General features: G+C 43.5%; 1 protein-coding gene across 1 annotated transcript in view; it reads right to left on the bottom strand.

The window, feature by feature from the left end:
* DBP (D-box binding PAR bZIP transcription factor) overlaps nt 1-20,702 on the bottom strand; it is a 63,732-nt gene that overhangs the window by 20,725 nt on the left and 22,305 nt on the right. The gene's annotated exons all lie outside the window — the stretch shown is intronic.

Raw genomic sequence — 20,702 nt, 5'->3', positions numbered from 1 at the left:
CATGTTGTTTTCTTCCAGTTTTATATGCAAAACGCCACTGGGTTCATTTAAAAGTATACTACACTAGGGAGTTGGATGATACTGTCTTGACCTTTTTCTAAAAAAAAAAAAAAAAAAAAATGTTTCCTGGCTTTAAAAAACTCAAGGTAAGAGACTTATGGAGTCTGCCATATTTAGCTCCTTTTAAACAATATCAGTTACCTGGCCACTGTGTCTGAATCACACATCTGAATCAAGCATGCAACAGAAACATTTGAACTGCATGCTTGTTCATGGTCTATGGTTAAAAGTATTAGAAGCAGATGATCAGCAGGTCAGCCAGGCAATGTGCATTGTTTAAAAGGAAATAAATATGTCAGCCTCCATATGTCTCTCACCTCAGGTTCCCTTTAAAGTTTGAACACTTCCTGAATTACTCACCTGGAACAAGTATACTGTACATATGAAGATGAGTCTTCTACCTTTCCTAATCTAATTAGAAAGACAAAAAGAAACAGCGCTCACTGTGTGTACTAGAGGTGACCAAATGGCCCCGTGGACAGATCTCATCCTGTTTTGGTGGGCTGTTTGGGTAGAAAACAGCGGTTTAGCATGCGCGTCCCTCTTGTGGCCAGGGACCTGGCACTCGATCCGTGGACAAAATGGTAAAGGGTAGCAAGCAGGATCTTGCTAGTTGTGAACTGCACTTGTAGGTGGTGTGTGCATGCCTGTAGGTAATTGCTGGTGCAGCATGCAGATGCTAAACAGCTGATTCCTAACCGAACAGCCCACCAAAACCAGGTGAGACCTGTCCATGCGGCCATTTGTCCACCTCTAGTACACATAGTGGGCATTTTGTTTTTTGTCTTTCTATCTTCAACGGGATCATCCAGCTCCACCTGTGTAGAATTAGTCACCTTATAGCACAACACCAGAGGGAGGGGAGGACCCACCCTCACCAAGGATTGCTTTGCTAATAAGAGACATCTTCCAGAAGGCATTAGATGCAGGGCTACATTTTTGGATCTGGAGAGGCCACCAAGGCCCAGGCCTTGAGCGGCTGGCCAAGGGGCGGCTGGACATGGAAGAGGGATTGCTACATATACGTAGAAAAACAGGCTGCAAATGGAATACAAAGGTTGCAAATAAGGAGCAACACATGGAAACGGAAAGCTGCTGCCCAAGGGACCAGTATAGAACAGAATGAGGCTGCTGTACGTGAATGTTAGAGGGGGCTGCACAAGGAATACGGGGGGGGGGGGGGGGGGGGTTAGTTGTCCTAAAAAAGTATAAATCTGGCCTTGATTTGATGTAGGAGGTAACAATTACATACAGCCAGAAAACTGCCATTTTTTTTACAAAATGAGGTCAAGATGGCAGCCTAGATGGTCCTTTAATGCAAGGCGGCGATTGAAAAGAACAGTAAAGATTCGCTAGTCCCTAACACCAGTCAGATTTTTTTCAACGTGGTGATACAGAACACTGGCTGACGATCATTCATAAATTATTCCCTTTTCTCTTGGCACAAGAGCAGCATAGTTTATTAACTGCAGATGTTTCCCAACCTGTTATAAAATCTTCACAAGCAAAACGTATTTGCTTGTTTCAATACAGCAAATCAAGGGTCCCCTATACTGTCCGAATATAGCAGGTAATGCTCAGATCGTAATGCTCAGACTGTTCCGTCACGGTCAAAGCATGCATGGCTGCCCTCTGTTTCGTTAAATAAACTTGCCCGATTTTCCCTTTAAAACCGCTCATGCAGCAAAGTGCTGCTACCGAGAGGGGGTTAAATAGCTGTGCTCATGCACATTAGCAGAAACATCTCAAGTGAAGTGTAAAACGAGAGGATTTGGTAGGTAGGACAAATCCTATGGGCAGCAGGCATACATCTGTGCAGTGTAGTCTAGTTAAGCTGTAAATGTTATATGCTTGAGTTCTGCAGCAGCTAGGCTGGCAATTGAACTGTGTAAAATTCAGATGAAGCCCTGAAAATGGAAGACACGTCTATTTTTATTTCCATCCTCTTCTGCTCGCAGCAGAAACTCCCACGCTAACAAAACGGAGGAGATGATGAGCCGGAGTATTGCTTCACAATGTGCACTGCTCCTGTACTTCACCAATAAAAGCTATTTAACTCCATGGCGGCCAAACTTAACCAAGGCAAATGATTTATCTCCCTGCACAGTCTGACCTCGTTTTATAGTAGAAGGTCATTTCAAATTGGCCAACGGCTAAAAACCTCGAAGAGGTGGAGAAATTCTGCCTGCATTAGATTATATCTTACTTACCTATATCCAGTTCAGGAGTTTATGTTTTACAGCAGCTATTCTCAATGTGTGACGTCTGGTGGGTCATGTCCCTGGTGGTCCACAGCCTGCAGTTTCCACAAATATCTCCAACGGGGTGGTTGATAGAAGTACTTGCTGTTACCACTCCAGGAGGTCCCTAAAGGAGTCAACATGGCACAATCATGTGCGATCATGTGTGCGTGTGACATCATCAAGGATACTAGGGCGGGTAAGGGAACACGAACACGCATATGGCGCTGCTGACTAAGAAACGGGGAGCTCAGTATGTCTACAGAACTGGGTGGCAGTGGAGAAAGGTGGCAGTGGAGAAAATTGGCAGCGTTACATTTGATTTAAGGGTAGGAGTCAGAAAAAGGGTCAAGGTCAGGCGCAAAGTTAGAGTCAGCATTCTAAGGGCAAAGATCTTAGCAAACATTTAAGGTTAGGTAAAATAATTGAGTAAATTGGGCCATGCTACTTCCTGGTGTGTGGTCACACACAGATATCACCAGGCCTGCCCAAACTTTGGAAACTGGCATTGAGAGCCATGCAGGGGCCTGCAGAATAGTGCAGCGTGGGAATGTGACTCAGATTGCAGATTGTAAGTCTTTGGCAGGGCCCTCTCTCCTTGTGTATCATATTTGATTGCACACTCTACCCAGAGTAATGTGAACTTGTATTTTTGGGACTAACTCCCCAGTGTATGATCTGTCATTGTATTATTACCTGCACTGTGTTGTTGTAGCTTATTGCTTATTACCTGTATTGTGTTGTCGGTCACCTCTGTCATCATTGTCTGAATTCTTATGTATTGTACAGGGCTGCGTTATATGTTGGCGCTTTATAAATCCAATAAATAATAAGGTATGTTCACCTCTTGGCCATCTGCACAGTTCCTGTCTGCCTGACACTATGGGGATTTGGGGAGGGTACCGGGAACTGAGGATTGTCTGACTCTCAGGGGGATTCAGGGTGGGTTGCATTACTCCAAAGAGTAACTGGAGTCGGTGGTATGCATGCCTGAGGGGCTGGCAGGCACTGAGGGAACTGGGTACCACTGACTAAGCATGTGTTTTAAAGGGACACTACTTATTTAGGATTTAAATGTTGTAAAAGGAGAACAATCTCATCCATGCAATCTTCAGAGAAGAAATATTGTGGAGAGCTCTGATTAGAATTATTTTCATTGATATACGGAAATATTAATCAAATCCGTATTGTTTCCTTTCAGAGTACCCAGTTAACACGAGGACCAATAAGAATTATTTGCAGAGAGAAAAAAAAAAAAAAGGCGCCCCCCCATGATAAAGCTATGCTTAGTATACAAGCTTATCTTCTTAACCCCCTTGGCGGTATGAAACATTCCGCCAGGGGGAAGCGCAGGAGTTTTTTAAAAAAAAATTTTTGTTTAAATCATGTAGCGAGCCCAGGGCTCGCTACATGATAGCCGCTGCTCAGCGGCATCCCCCCACCCTCTTCGATCGCCTTCGGCGATCTCCGATCAGGAAATCCCATTCAAAGAACGGGATTTCCTGGAGGGCTTCCCCCGTCGCCATGGCGACGGGGCGGGATGACGTCACCGACGTCATTGGGAGTCCCGATCCACCCCTCGGCGCTGCCTGGCACTGATTGACCAGGCAGCGCACGGGGTCTGGGGGGGCGCACTCCGCACCCGATATCGGCGATCGGGCGCGGGGCGGCAGCGATCGGGGTGCTGGCGCAGCTAGCAAAGTGCTAGCTGCGTCCAGAAAAAAAAAATTATGTAAATCGGCCCAGCAGGGCCTGAGCGGCACCCTCCGGCTGCTTACCCCGTGTCACACACGGGGTTACCGCTAAGGAGGTTAAAGTACACCGTTTTAGGAAGGCACATTTGTATTATTATTATGCAACTATATTTGTATATGTTTATGTTCTATTTTCTACAGCAACAGGGAAGACTATGGCGAAGGTATACAGTAAATCAGTGAGCAGAACAAACTATCCTCCACATCTACATGAAGTTGTTATTCCATCAGTGGTTTTATAGAAGGGAAAGTGAATGGCGATGTTATTTGTCCCTCTGCAGTCACGGAATACCAGCTTATGTCCTGTACAATTAGCTCCCGGCTTCCCTGGTGATTAGCAAGCCTAGAGCATGTGGATGAACAGCTGGGCTGCTGTCATGGTATTGAGAGACATGGGAATGCACGTGTGTAGGAGGGATAGAATCACACACTGCACGGGCTCAGACACACGCAGCCTGGATGAGCTGCACATGATCTTATTCTGTGCAAATCCACACACACCCATACACACAGGACTTCTCCTACTTGGGCGGACACGCAGATCCTTGCTGTATGTGTGTAATCAGACACTCCCCAGTGCAGATTGTATGTGACACCGAAGCATCAAGGGCTTTAGGTCACTTCCTCTGTGCGACTTAGGTTTTTTTCCTTATACTGTAGAAGCAAACACTAATAGGCTTCTATGGTGGGTGGGGTATCTCTGTACACTAAACTTGCTTGTGCACAGAATGATTTGCCAGAACATTTGAGGAGCGTTTAAAGCAGACCTTAAATTTAGAACTTCCTCTCTTCTCTAAAAGATAAGCAATTGCATACTAACCTTTAAAAAAATTTCTTTGTTACAGCTGATACAAATCTTGCAATACATCCTCAGAGTGTCTACTTCCTGCTTTCATAGAAGCAGATATATTGTTAACATCCTGTGTTTTCAAAATTAGCCTCTCTGCCATGGCAGTCAGCTGACACAGCTGAGGGAGCAAATTACAATTTGTGATTAGACACAAATGAGGGGGAATTAGACAGACTAAACTCTCTAAATACATACAGGGTGAATTTATCGATGCTTTTCTTCTGTCCTTAGCAAGAGTTCAGATCCACTTTAACCTTGGGGGAGCCATGAAACCCAGTCTTTAAAGGACAACTGAAGTAAGAAGAATATGGAGGCTGCCATATTTATTTCCCTTTAAACAATACCAGTTGCCTGGCAGCCCTGCTGATCTATTTGGCTGCATTCGTCTCTGAATAACACCATAAACAAGTATGCAGCTAATCTGGTCAGTTCTGACAATACTGTCAAAAACACAATCTGCTGCATGATTGTTCAGGGTCTATGGTTAAAAGTTTTAGAGGCAGGGGATAAGCAGGATAGCCAGGCAACTGGTATTGCTTAAAAGGAAATAAATATAACAGCCCGTATCCCTCGTTAGTAAGTACTGCAGAGCCCACAAAAAGCCAAAATGGTTGACCTTCACCACTGAGTACTGCCGGCAATTTGTGCTAGTTGGTTGAGACTGCCAGTTAGTTGAGTTCCAGATAACCAGCACTCTACTGTAGCAGCAAACAGTAACAGGCATCTAGGGGGGTTCTCTTAGACGAATAATGATTATGGACTGGCTATCTCTGTGCAGTAAACTTGCTTGTGCACAGAACGATTTGCCAGAACATTTGAAGCACATTAATTCAGGTGGCCAGACGTGGATCCAATATTTTCTGTAGATTTACTCATTCTATAAGGTCTATCACTGATCTACTGACACCAAACAGATTTTCTTTACTCCTTCCTAGTTTTGTTTGCCTTTCTCTCTCCTCCCACTCTTCTTCTTGGGACTGAGTTGTTTAAAAATTGGTTGCTATTACGGTATCTCCTGGGCCATAGCAAGCAATGAAGAGGAATGCTGTAAGATCACTGAATAGTGTTTGTGCTATTGCAGTCATGTGAATGCACCCACAGGGGAGAATTTATCTTTAATAAATCCAGGACAGAAAAAAAATGTTCTTGCCATGGGTTCAATCACATGACTGCAATCACACAAGCGCTATTTTTCTGGCTCATCTCAACCCAGAACCCATCACCAAGCCCTGGGGCCCTCTTGTGCAGAGGTCAGTATGCTGAAGCACACATTTTTGTAGAGAAATATATTTACATAGAAAGAGGGACAAAGTCCTGAAAGAGGGACAAATGAGGAAAGAGGGACAAATGAGGAAAGAGGGACAAGGTTCCCAAAGAGGGACAGTTGAGAGCTATGTTATTATGCACCCCATGTTTGTTTCTTACTCTGTACAGAACTACAGAATATGTAGGTGCTTTGTAAACCAATACAATAATATAACTGAAGTTGTTTACTACACATCTAGGATACTCCAGTGACCGTGGTTAGGAAATAATCCATGTGGCGGAAGACAGGTCAGCAGCCCATTGCACTCCGGTGATCAGCGTGCCTCTGCACGAGACTCTGTAGTCTGTAGTCTGTACTTTAATCTGCTGTGACTGAGCAGCACAGCACACAGTGAAGTCTGCAGCAGCAGCAGCCAGCCCCTCCCCTCTCCGGCCTGGCACATGTCAGCTCCTGCAGCTGCTCCCCGTGAGTGGATCTCGCTGGCTGGCAAAGCTCTACAGGAGGGAGGGTGGGGCCTGTTTGCGGTGAGCATGCACATGGAGCTGGAGTGTGAGGTGGCCCCAGGGAAGGGAATGCAAAGGAGGGTGGTAGAAAAAGAGAAAGGGAGGGGACGAGAAGCCTTGTATAAAGGAAGCCGGCCGAGCGAGACTAATTGATGTGAAATCCTAAATTCCTAGGGGGGCAGTGGGAAGGGAGGGGGACTGGGAAAGCTGGATGGAGGATCAGATAGATACTTTGCCAGCCTCTTGCAAAGGTTGTTGCTAGCTTATGTGGGCAGATGCATGCAATTCTATGTCACAAAAAGCAATGCTTTTGTATTCATACAAAGCATTAAACAAGGTTGACATAACCTACTGTGAAATGCATGTATTCAGAATAATATTGCTCACGTTAAAAATAAAGTGAAATGCATTTGCAGTTATTGTTACTATGCATCACTTCTGAATAATATGCATATCATCCCTATGTGTCCCTAAAAGCCAGGCACACATCTGCTGGTGTATAGTGTGTGCCTTTGGCCAATGTTATAGAACCATGCTAATTGGATTGCTTGGTCCTCATGTGTGCAAGGCATGGCATCTAGGACCGATGCATACACTATCCACAAGATGACATCAATACTGCTACCACACTACTATCACATGTTTCTCAACCATTTTTTAAAGCAGTATTGGCAAGCCTCCTATCACAGCTCTTCCTGCCATTCTCATAGCAGTATTACAAACCCTCCTATCCCAGGCCTCACCAGCATTCCCACAACACTACCACCAAGCCCCCTACGATTACTGCAGCAGTACCACCAAGCATCCTTTTAAACCATCCCAGGCCTCACCACCATTCCCACCACAGTATCACCAAACTCCCATCACTGGTCTCCCTACAATTCCCACAGCAGTGCGACCAAGCCGCCTAACACAGACCTCCCTACCATTCCCACAGCAGGCAGCAGCCAAGCCTCCTTTCATAAGCTTCCCTACCATTTCCACAGCAGTACTACAAACCCTGCTATCACACTATCACAGGCCTTCCCCACCATTCGCACAGCAGTACCACCAATCCCCCATCACAGGCCTCCTCAACATTCCCACAGTGGTACCACTAAGTCACCTATCACAGTCCTCCCTACCATTGCTACAGCAGTACCGTGAAGCCCCCCCCCCCCCATCACAACTATAGCCAGAGACTGCATCCCGTAGGGGCCAAAAAACAGGTTTACTTTAGTCAAAGTTTTATTATTTCCAGGTTTACTACACCAGCCGTTGCTCCCATAGACTCATAACGGAGATTAGCCAGGACCTGGGGAGGTAGTTTACTATACCAGAGTTTATTATAATGAGATTATACTGTAGTTATTTCGATCAGTAATACAATATTTTGGTTATGGCCTTATGGGGGGTGTATATACATAAATTTCTCTGTCTGTACTCCATCATTGCCTAAATGTACACAGACAACATGGCTGCTAATAAAAGTCTGGGCAAAATGGATGCTGTAACATTCTGTACTGGAATAACAGAGTATTAGAGGAAATGAATCGGTTCTGCTAAGTTTATTATTTCACACCCTGGCCTATGCTAGAATTATCAAATCTGACAGCTGAATTTGTACTTTAAGGAGCGCCTGTGATCAGACTGGCTGTTTTCAGTTACAATACACTGTACAAGGCCGTCTGAAAGAATTATGATTTAAACCATTTCAAAGCATGACAAGTCATTTTGTTCTGCCGGCAGGGATTCACCCTGCATGACCCCTCATCAAACTGCAATCCATTAGCAATTCCTCGCTCCCCAGTCTCTGGCTGATCGACTGATAGAATTTATATTTTCTAAGACATGTGGCTGTGTGCTTTACTTTGACCATATCAGCATGCAGCAACACTCGTCCAGTTAAAGCGGACCTGAACTCAGAACTTCCTCTCTGCTCTAAAAGATAAGCAACAGCATAATAACCTTTACAGAAAAACATTTCTTCATTACAGCTGATACAAATCCTGCATTGAATCTGCAGTGTGTCTACTTCCTGTTTCCTGAAAGCAGACATCTTGTTAACATCCAATTAGATCTCTGCCGTAGCAGGCAGCTGACACAGCTGAGGGATCAAACTACAACTTAGCAATGCTTAGTCACAGATGAAGGGGGAAATAGACAGGCTAAACTCTAAATACATACAGGGTGCATTTCTCTAGGTTTTCCTTCTGTCCTGTGCAAGAGTCCAGATCCACTTTAACTACTTGCCGACTGCTTCACGCCGATTGATGTGAACAGTCTTCTATGGGGCTAGCAGGAGATCGCGCACAGGCTGCACGCGCATCTCTTGCTTGGCGGGCGGAGCTCCGCCCTGCCTTCAGTCTCCGAGCGGCGGCGGCCGCTCAGGAGACTGTTAGACACCGTCTTTACCTATAGTACAGTGCTGCGATCAGCAGCAGCGCTGTACTGGGGACAGCCGTGCAGCCGTGTGACACGGCTGTCCCCCTGGGGGACAAGAGAGCGATCGGCTATCATAGGCAGAAGCCTATGACAGCCGATCGCGTCATTGGCTGGCTGGGGGGGAGGGAGGGAGGGGAATGTAAAAGATAAAAAAAAAAAAAGTAAATTTTATTTTAAAATAAAGTGTATCAATATTTATAAAAAGAAAAAATGTGGGGGCGATCAGACCCCACCAACAGAGAGCTCTGTTGGTGGGGGGAAAAGGGGGGGGGGCAGATCACTTGTGTGCTGTGTTGTGTGGCCCTGCCCAATTATCTAAAAATGGCCTGGTCACTAGGGGGGTTCAACACCGCGGTCCTCAAGTGGTTAAGGTAAATTCGTTTCCTCTGTGCCGGCATGCATCTGTGAGACAGGACGCTGCACTTGTTGAGATGCAAAATTGCATCCGATTCCCTCTAGCTGTGCCATTCACTGCTATGGGATTTGGACGCAATTTTATGCTGCATGCCATCCGGTTTCTTCCCAGCACGCGAATTTGGAAAATTGCATTCCAACTTGTATGCAAGGAATTAGATGGTAATCGCAGCAGTGGAAACAATGCCTCAGCCCACTTTCACAATTACCACATCTTGGTACTCTCCCCCTTCCTCAGCTCATAGGGGCCATCAAAGTCAATGGAACCTTTTTCACCTTGTGTGGTACTGCGGGTGCACAATTCAATGGCAATGCGAACGTTCTTTATAGATGGTAGCGGTACGGCGAGCATGCGCAGATCATGGGAATTCAGGTGACATACGGGGTCATGCTGATTTCCCTGTCGGTGCAGCCTGCTGCAGGAAACAAAGTGCAAGTAATATTGCGATGAGCTGCGGTAAGCTCTTACTTAATGCGCAAATTGCACAGCACAATGGGCTTGATTCACTAAGACAAATAGCATGCCTTATCAAAGTTAACACGCCTTATCAGAGTAGCATAGGGAGCGCTACGAAACCGCAGGGGCTCAGGGCAGGACGAGTGGAGCTTTTGTCATTGCCAATTAGCAGGCATAAGTTCGCTATGCTACTCTGATAAGGCGTGTTCACTTTGATAAGGCATGCTACTTGTCTTAGTGAATCAAGCCCAATGTGTGAAAGGCCCTTTAAAGTAAATCAGTTTTTTCCTTTGTATGGCTAAGGGATAGTTCCAAATGGTGAATGAAGTGTTAATAATTTTGAGCTGATGCAAATTTATGCAGCTTAAAAATGGGCCAATGAAATGCAGCCACTGCTGCATTTGACTGATCCAATTCTAAGCTGCGTAAAATTTGCACCAGCTCGAAATGAACAGCATCATATTGTCATCAATTTGTTGATAATCTTTATGTGCAAGTGACCCAGCTCTGACTCAAATATTTCCATTGGAAGACTTGGGGAATTAGGGAATGAGGAAGCCAGCAGAAGTAACACACACACACAACTGTAAGACAGAGCAGACCAGTGGGCAGAAACCACCAGGTATCAGATATATTCAACGGTAAGCCAGTGAGATCCTTTGCCTCAATGCCAGGTCACATAGCAACCATAGTGTCCATAAATAAACAGATTCCAGGTGGATGCCAAGGCAAGGACATGAGAGAGGATCACATCTGAAAACATGCAATGCAGCACTAATAATGGCGAGACATCGGATGGAGGATCTGGTTCTAAATGCTTTGTACCACCACTATGCATTTTGTACCAACACTATAAATTCTGCATATTTGGAGACACATCTTCTTACGTCACTTAAAGGAATACTGTGTGTGTGTGTGTGTGGGGGGGGGGGGGGGGGGGAACACAGTGGTTTTCAGACTTTAACCTATTTTGGTTCCTGGACGTAGAAACTACCTACAGGAACCATGTGCGCTCCCGCGGGCACGCGTGCTCCCGGCCGCGGCTCGTTAGCCCAGAAATCAGTGAATCGGGCCATGGTGCCTGATCGCTGATTCCTCTCCCCCGCAGAAAAAGCCACAGCTTCTCTTGGAAGCTTCGCTTTTTCTGGCTGTTGCGTCCCCCATGCATCTCTCTAAGCGTATGTTACGCTTAGAGTGACGTAATGTAAACAAACTCATGGCCACCATCTTGTGGCCAAAAAGTAAAACTACAACTAAAAGTAAAAAAAGAAAACTCAACACACATTTACATTATAAGACTACTGTTTACATCCCATCCTCCCAAAAATACCCAAATAAAATGTTTAACCAGTTCGGCCTTTCTGGACGAGCTTTCTCGTAAATATGCATGTCAAGAAAGTATGTTATTATATTATTTAAAATTATAAGCTTATAAATAGTGGACGCAAATTGAAAAAAATGCACCTTTATTTCTAAATGAAATATTGGCACCATAAATTGTGATAGGGACATCGTTTAAACAATGTAATAACCGGGACAGATGGGCAAATAAAATACATGAGTTTTAATTACGGTAGCGTATATTAATTTCAAACTATAATGGCCAAAAACTGAGAAATAATGAATTTTTTACATTTCTTTCTTAATCTTCCTGTTAAAATGGATCTAGAAAAAAATAATTCTTAGCAAAATGTACTACCCAAAGAAAGCCTAATTAGTGGCGGAAAAAACAAGATATAGATCAATTCATTGTGATAAGTAGCAATAAAGTTATATGCGAATGAATGGGAGGTGAACGTTGCTCGGATGCATGAGATTTTCGGCACTGCGGCGCTGAACCGGTTAATATAAAAAAAAATTACTATTAAAAAAAAAAAAAAAATTACCTAAGGGTCTAAATATTTACCTAAGGGTCTAAACTTTTTAAATATCAATGTAAAGATGAAATATTTCTATATTTTTTTTTTTAATTTTAAACTTGTAAATAGGGATAGATGCAAAACGTAAAAAATGCACCTTTATTTCCAAATAAAATATTGTCGCCATACATTGTGATAGGGACATAATTTTAACGGTGTAATAACCGGGACATATGGGAAAATACAATATGTGAGTTTTAATTATGGAGGCATGTTATATTTTAAAACTATAATGGCTGAAAACTGAGAAATGATGATTTTTTTTCTTATTCTTCCTGTTAAAATGCATTTACAGTAAAGTGGCTCTTAGCAAATGTACCCCCCCCCCCCCAAAGAAAGCCTAATTGGTGGCGGAAAAAAACAAGATATAGATCAGTTCATTGTGATAAGTAGTGATAAAGTTATAGGCTAATGAATGGGAGGTGAACATTGCTCAAGTGAAATCGACGGAACGCAAAAGGGTTGAAGTCTGAAATTCCAGAAGTGTACTGGAGGTGGGGCCGGAGCATCGGTGAGTGGCTGTGCAGCCACAGGATGTCTGCGGGGGACCATTAGAAGCCCCGGTTAAGTTCAACTCAATTTCCCCCGACCCCCCTACAGTATTCCTTTATGGGAACCTGAGAGGTGAAAGAGATATGGAGGCTGACATTTCTTTCCTTTCAAGCAATGCATATTACCTGACTGTCATGCTTATCCTCTGCCTCTAATACTCTTAGCCATAGACTCTAAACAAGCATGTACTGTACATCAGGGGCTTTAACTGAAGTCTGACTACATTAGCTGCATGCTCGTTTCAGGTGTGTGATTCAGGCGTGATTGATGCCAGAAAGATCAGCAGGGCTGCCAGGCAACTGGTATTGTTTAAAAGGAAATAAATATGGCACTTCTATATACCTCTCACTTCAGGTGAACTTTAATCTTGATGTTTACAGAGGAAGTGTAGTAAAAATAACAATGAATAAACGTGCTTCTTTTTTATTCATTTATAGATTAGTCCATGTTTGTCCATTGTAAAATCCTTCCTCTCCCTGATCTACATTCTGAAATTTATCACAGGTGGCAACATCTTTAGTTCTGCCAGGTGATCTGTAGGGAATGTTCCCTACTGAGAGTTCTATGCTGCTTGTTTGGCAGTTGGAAAAAAGCTGTTATCTCCCACAATGCAACGAGGTTAACAGACAGCACACTGTCAAGACCATGGTCATGACATCACACTGTGGGAGGGGTTTCACCACAATATTAGCCACACAGACCCTCCTGATAATCTATTTGAGAAAAAGGTAGATTTCTCGTGGGAAAGGGGGTATCAGCTACTGATTGGAATGAAGATCAATCCAGGGTTAAAGTTCCTCTTTAAAGCTACTTTCAGACAAAGGGTGTCCATTACCCATTTGGGAATGTTTTGGGTGAAAATCCAGTACGAGTACTAATATTCGGAGGTCAGTGGCTTCCAGTGAGCCTCTGCATTAGACCCTACTTTGTTTGACAACCACTATACTAGTTCCTGCTGTAAGGTGCAGGAGGACATCTCTTGCTCATTCACTCCTTCTCTTCTCCATAGAACAGAATAGGCTACTCAGCCAACAGCCAAGAAGCACATCTTTATACAGATGGGGTCATCGTTACCTGACTTTACTTTACCTTTCATACTTGTACATAAAAAGTTTCTGCTATCTCAAAAAAACATCACAAATGAAATGGTTAGAAGCAAATATTACTCAGTAATCTGGGAGTCACAATTTAATATTTTTCTGGAGACATGGAAGCAGAGCCGCAGATACCGTCTGGCTGAACTCTCGGCAAGCTCCCTCCAGGGGCTCTCCAAAAATCCTCTGCAAAGCTCTGTGTAATGCAGAGTACATAGAACCATTCACATCTCTCTGTCCCCCGAAGGGGCCTGCAATCCAACGTTCTTAACACACTAACACACACACACACACACACACACACACACACACACACACACACACACACACACACTTGTGACGGGTGACAACCGTGTAACCTAGCAGGGGTGTTTTGGAGCTGTGGGGAGGGATCTACAGCTAAATGCTTATTAAGTTACCATAATTAAAAATACAGAGACCACACGAGTGGTTTAGTAAGACGATGACGTTGCAGCAGCCAAGTCAACCAATCCGTTATCTAATATACTTCATTTTAATGTCACCTAAAGTGAGAGATGTATTGTGTCTGCCATATTTAGTTCATTTTAAACAATACCAGTAGCCTGGCATGCTGCCGATACCTTTCATGCATCACTAGTGTCTGAATCACACACAAATCCAGTCAGACTTCAGTCAAACATATGATCTGCATGTTCAGGGTCTAAAGGTGGCCACACACCATACGATTAAAAGATCCAATTTTTCACCAATTCCACAATTACAATCAGTTGTCCAGAAAAATCGAGAGCTTTTCTTTGTTTTCGATCGTTTTTCCTGTTTTTTTTCGATTTCTAGAGATTGGACATGTTGGAAATTTCAGACCAACTTTATTAAGAATTGTATGGTGTGTAAAGGATTGTCAATTACTTGATGTACAGTTCCAATCAAGTTTTTTCTGAGCTTTCAATTATTTTATTCATGATTTTTGAATTGTTACAGTCAGTCAGAAAAATGTATTGCTATTCTTTAACTGAACAGATATTTAAAAAAAAATGGTATGGTGTGTGGCCACCTTAAAGAGACTCTGTAACAAAAATTGCATCCTGTTTTTTATCATCCTACAAGTTCCAAAAGCTATTCTAATGTGTTCTGGCTTACTGCAGCACTTTGTACTATCACAGTCTCTGTAATAAATCAACTTATCTCTCTCTTGTCAGACTTGTCAGCCTGTGTCTGGAAGGCTGCCAAGTTCTTCAGTGTTGTGGTTCTGCTATGAACTCCCCCTTCCAGGCCCCTCTATGCACACTGCCTGTGTGTTATTTAGATTAGAGCAGCTTCTCTCTTATCTTTTACAAGCTGGATAAATCGTCCTCTGAACTGGCTGGGCTTTCACATAGTGAGGAATTACAGACAAGGGCAAAGCTGTTTGCAGGAAGAAAAGAGCAGCCTGAAACTTCAGTGCATGAGAGATGCAGGGGGAAAGAAACACACAAATGATCTCTTGAGATTCAAAAGGAAGGCTGTATACAGCCTGCTTGTGTATGGATGTATTTTCTATGTGTGGACATGCTGTACATCAACCTACTTCCTGTTTTGGTGGCCATTTTGTTTGTTTATAAACAAACTTTTTAAAACTGTTTTTAACCACTTTTAATGCGGCGGGGAGCGACAAAATTGTGACAGAGGGTAATAGGAGATGTCCCCTAACGCACTGGTATGTTTACTTTTGTGTGATTTTAACAATACAGATTCTCTTTAAGGCTAAAAGTATTAAAAGCAAAGAATCAGCAGGACATTTGCATTGTTTAACCACTTAACGCCAGCCCATTGGCAGCAAAATGTGTACACACATGCATGCACGTGTGTGTGTGTGTGTGTGTGTGTGTGTGTGTGTGTGTGTGTGTGTGTGTGTGTGTGTGTGTGTTCACGTGCCTGCGCTCCCCGCTGCAACCAGGGGTGCACGCAGATACTCCCTCCATCCAAAACGATTGTTTTAAACCGTCCATTTTAAAACTGAAAAATGCAAAAACAGGACAATTTAAAACGTTTGTTTTGCATTAAAGCGGAACTGTAAATTCATTAAAAAAAACAGGTTTCACTTACTTGGGGCTTCCCCAAGCCCCCAGCAGCCTCAATTCTCCTACGCAAGCTAGCTTCGTTGCAGTTGTCTATGGCAACTGTGCCTGCGCATCCCGGATACACAAAGCTTTGTTCGCATTCCAGCCCGCAATAGCATCCTGCACTAATAGGCGCAGTTGCCGTCCACAACAGTAACGAAACTAGCTTGCTCGGAAGAACGGAGGCTCGTGCAGGACCGGCACGGGACAGGACGGCTGCTGGGGGCTTGGAGAAGCCCAAAGTAAGTGAAACTGTTTTTAAAAGTGGTTAAAAGGATATGTATATGGCAGCCTCCATATCTCTTCTAGCTGTACACTGTGCATAGATCTTTGTTCTCATCTCCTCCTTCTAGAAGTCTAAAACCTACTGAAATACCAGTGAAAACTGACTGTGGCGGTACCTTACATTAGGAGGAACAGCTTTTACAAGATGCATATAGTGAAAGAAGAGAGATGAGGCACTGTTTTTGCAAAAATAAATACCTTTTAATCCATGGTAGGCAGAAACATCAGGGTACACATCGGGGGTAAGGGAGGCCTGACAGCTGTTTCGCTTTGAACAAAAGCTTCCTCAGAGGCCAATAGAGAGGTTCTTTTTGCAAAAACAGTGCCTTTCACTATATGCATTGACTGTTTCTGAGAGCATGTTTGGGCATGAAGTACAGAATCCGGTGAACCCAGTTTTCTTCTGGCCAGTCTTCTTCTCCACATTATAGCTTTTACAAGATGTCTCAATTGGTCAACTGAAGTGATTCTATGGGCCGATAGCCTCTACCAAGCATGCAAACACTCACCACATTTAGTACAGTGATGGTTAGTGACATCTTTATGAAAAAAATCTTTATTTACAAAATTACTATTTAGGCAGAACAACAGCCTGTTACAACATACAATTGAAAACTGTTTCTCAACACCTAATTGACTACAGAGTATGGTTATCCTAACTGGTTACCCTCCAAAGATTTGCACGTGTATGAAGCATGTCGTCCGGTGGGGATCAGGACCCGATCCCTCAGGCAACATTGCAGGGCCAAAGCTACAGAGGTGCGTTGCTAGCCTGCAGGTTATTTGGAGGGGCAGGCACTCATAGGGTATTCATGATTCAAGGACTTCAGCATTATCTCCTGTGACAGTCTCATCTCTGCGAAAAGGGTCTATGGGCAATTCAGAGGTAACAAATCACTTGTGAGAAACTTCCCAAATGCAGCTGAATTACATTGCCCTGCCGCTGCTGATCAAAGCAGTGTTGTTGCTGCTAGCAACTGAGCAATAAAATGCAGTGCCACAGACCTTACTGAACAAAAATAACCTTGTGGTATACACACAAATCTCTCTCTCGCGCCCCCCATAGGGTAGAACAAGCTGCATGGCAGAGAGCAAAGCAGTATGGTTGTACGGGGTTCAGTCAACCCAAATTGTTTTGTGCAACCAAAATTGCTGGTGTGTACTGGGCTTAATTCCTGCGAGTGAATATATATTGTCTTCATTGACATTGAAAAAAGAAGGTTATCTGGCTTGCAGCACCAGGGGCAGACCTCAAACTATTTGTAGACATGCTGACTGTGTGGTTCTCCAAGGTCATCCGTTCACACTGACCATTCAACCTACAGGCCAAAACTATTTCAAGATATTTACTTGATCTACAGAAAATGTTTAAAGTGCACCTGTCTTGTGCACCAATGAAAGGAACTAGAAGGAAGACTAAATAGTTAATCAGGTACTATAACATTAATTACTGCTCTATCTATAAGCCAGTGATCGCTACTTAGGTCAGATGATAACGAATAGCCTGTCTCAATACGTTTGTGCGCCCTCCCAAATGATGACCCTCATATAACCCAAGTTCTCCATCATCTCCTCTTGTTCAGATACCTCAGTAAAGTGCAGAATGACTTACATTTCATGTAATCTCTTGTACAAAGCAAGCAGCAGCTGAGTGATTTCACCTCCTAGGACCTCATTAGTCATACAGATCATACACAGCGATAGTCATTTAATCTTGCTTTTGATATGTTAAACAATCAGTCCAGCTGAGTGGTGTTAGATGAAATCAAGAAGCCCCATGAAACTCCTTGCAAGACCAACATCTGTCAGCATCTATGTTCCTATAGGCAATCAATGTTGTGTATGCAGCGTCACTCACTCTACCACTGTAAATATTTGCAGTCATCTTTATCTCAAGTGTTATTATGTCCATCGACTGTCCCCATCTCTATAATCCTATGCAATGTAAGCATGACGATAGGCATTTAATAGGGAGGATAAGAAGAGAGATAAGAAGAAACTAACCTGGAATGTGGTTGGCTGTAGAAACATTGCGGGAGAGTTTCCTGCACCACAGCTGTGATCTGCTGTGTGATCTTTGTGGAAGAAACATACCATAACCGGTACTGTTTGCAACAGTATTTTCATTGGTGAAGTCTAACCATAACCTTTCTCCAATGCATAGTCCCCTTCCTAGTGTCTATTGCTACCCCCTTCCAATGTCAACCCCTTCCTGATACCAGACTCTAACCTCCATCCCCCTTTCTGATGCCTATCACTTTTGCCTACAAACATTAACACCTTTCTTATTTTGTTCAGTCGCCATTCAGTCACGTCCAACTCTTTGCAACCCCAAGGACCACAGCACACCAGGACCCTCTATCCTCTACGGCTTTTTGAAGCTCATGTTTTGTTGCTTCCATTATACTATCTAGCCATCTCATTCTCTGCCATCCCATCCTCCTTATGCACTCGGTCTTTCCTAGGGCATCCAATGAGTCTTGCCTCCTTGTTTTGTTTCCAAGGTGTTTTAGCTTCAACATTGTTCCCTCCAATGAACAGTCAGGATTCATTTCCTTAAAGACTGACTGATTGGATCTTCTTGCAGTCCAAGGGACTCTCAAAAAGTCTTCTTCAGCATCGCAATTCAAAGGTGATGATTCTTGAGCCTTAGGCCAACCTTTTGCACTCTCCTATTTCACCATCATCAAGAGGTTTCCCTATGTTTCCTCCCTATGTAAGATTCTTCCTAACTAACTATAACCTTACAACCTTAACATCCAATACTAACCTTCCCCTACACCTTACCAGAAACAGCCCTCGTATGTGTCTAGTCCTAATCGATAAACAGACACCAGCTGATAACAGAAAGTCCAACAAAACCAACCACCACATACCAAAATGAGTGGGAAAATGGAGCAGAAGTGAAGCAACTGTCCAGAGCAACCAATCAGGTTTCAGTTTATAAATGGAAAAAAAAGACTAGTTACTATGAGTAGCTGCTCTGCTTTTACACCAGTTTACTGATAAACCAGCCGCTGTGTCTCCAAGCTTCATGTTATTATCCCTGCAAGTTATATTGTGGCTCTAGTTAAAGTAGACCTGAACTCCTGTACAGGACGGAAGGAAAACAGAGAAATGTACCCTGTATGTATTTAGATAGTTTAGCCTGTCTAATCCCCCCTCACCTGTGACTAATCACAACTGTAATTTGATCTCTCAGCTGTGTCAGCTGGATACCTTGACAGAGCAGCTAAATTGTAGACACAGGATGTTAACCCTATGTCTGCTTCCATGAAAGCAGGAAGTAGACACACTGCATAATTATTGCAGGATTTGCATCAGCTGTAACAAAGAAATGTTTTTCTTTAAAGGTTATTATGCTGTTTCTTATCTTTTAGAGCAGAGAGGAAGTTCTGAGTTCAGGCCTGCTTTAAGAACCTGTCCACAAACAGGCTGTGGTTGTAGCTCTTTTTCCCTTTGATCAAAGAACCCGTGAAGTGATTTAAAGGATACCCATTATAATGCACCAAACTGCCATCACATTATACTGTCACTCCATATAAAATGGACTTGTAAATACCCAACCACTGTGACAAAAAAAATGCAGTGTTGCCATACCGTGTTGTGTACAGGAACTCTCACCTCACACCTGTTCTGTTGTGTTCACATATTACACACATGCCGTACACACTCACTATGGCACACAAAGCTCTGGAAAAGTAGCTATCTACAGTACACTCAGACTACTGTAAAAAGAACTTAACATTATACATTCAGAGGTTAAAAGGCTATCAGGTTTGAAGATATGGCATATAGGATCACCTTGTGCTTGTTATGTTCTACATATAACCGACTTCCTGTAAAAGTACCGCTAATGAATAACACGGCAGCTAAAGCGGTTAGTACTATTGGCCAAGACTTCTCCATGTAGCAATACTGAGGCTTGCCTGTCCTCATTATACAAACCAGGGTGCCGTATTTCAGGTATCATCCTCTGCATTCCTGAAGCTACCATTACTGCATATTTATTTAGTGCTGAAATCTTCTACAGGAATTTACAGGCTATATAGTCAAGTCACTAACTTTCCTTCAGTTACAGATTGCCCAGCAAGTTCATGATGAATCAGAACTCCTAGGAGTGTGTAAGGGGCTAAAAGAGACCAAGAAGCCCTATTAGGGCCTGAGCCCACTAACACAGTTGTATCGGCTTCTGTCCACTTTTCATCATCTGTAACATTGACATGTAACTGAAAAGCGGACACAACTGCGTCAGTGGGCTCAGGCCCTTACTAAAATGCTATGCAAAACGGCAACATGCCTTCTTAAAAGTTTGCAATTATTCAGGTTGGATTTGCGGTTACTCTGATTGGAGTGAGCATATGAGGTGTCCCACAATGCATCACTGCTGAAAATGCAGACCGTACCTTTGTTGTCCCTGTAAGCTAAACACACCCCCAGAACCGCTGGAACACGATGTGTCAGCTTGTTAATTGTCCAGAGCCACAATAATCCAACATGCATTCAGACTGTGTCAGACTGATCCTCATCAGTGCATGGCACGGTTTAATGTGGCTCTATGGGGTAGGACTTGAAACGCCGGGAGGGTGGGGGGTTAGTATTAGGTGAAAGTCAAGCCAGTAGTAGAGTATCAGAAATAGAACATTGCCGAAATTCTAACCATCAGCGCCGCCATGTCAACAAGCATGGAAACATGAGGAAAATCAACAAATTTCATGCTGATAGTGTACCAGCCCAAATCTGGGCAATGTGACTGTTAATATGTATAGGTGAAATTGAAAAGTGCCATCATTTGAAGTAGGATT

Source organism: Hyperolius riggenbachi, chromosome 6, assembly GCF_040937935.1.
Source record: "Hyperolius riggenbachi isolate aHypRig1 chromosome 6, aHypRig1.pri, whole genome shotgun sequence".
NCBI lineage: Eukaryota > Metazoa > Chordata > Amphibia > Anura > Hyperoliidae > Hyperolius > Hyperolius riggenbachi.
The sequence above is the reverse complement of the archived record's forward strand: the minus strand, read 5'-3'. Positions and strand labels throughout refer to the sequence as shown.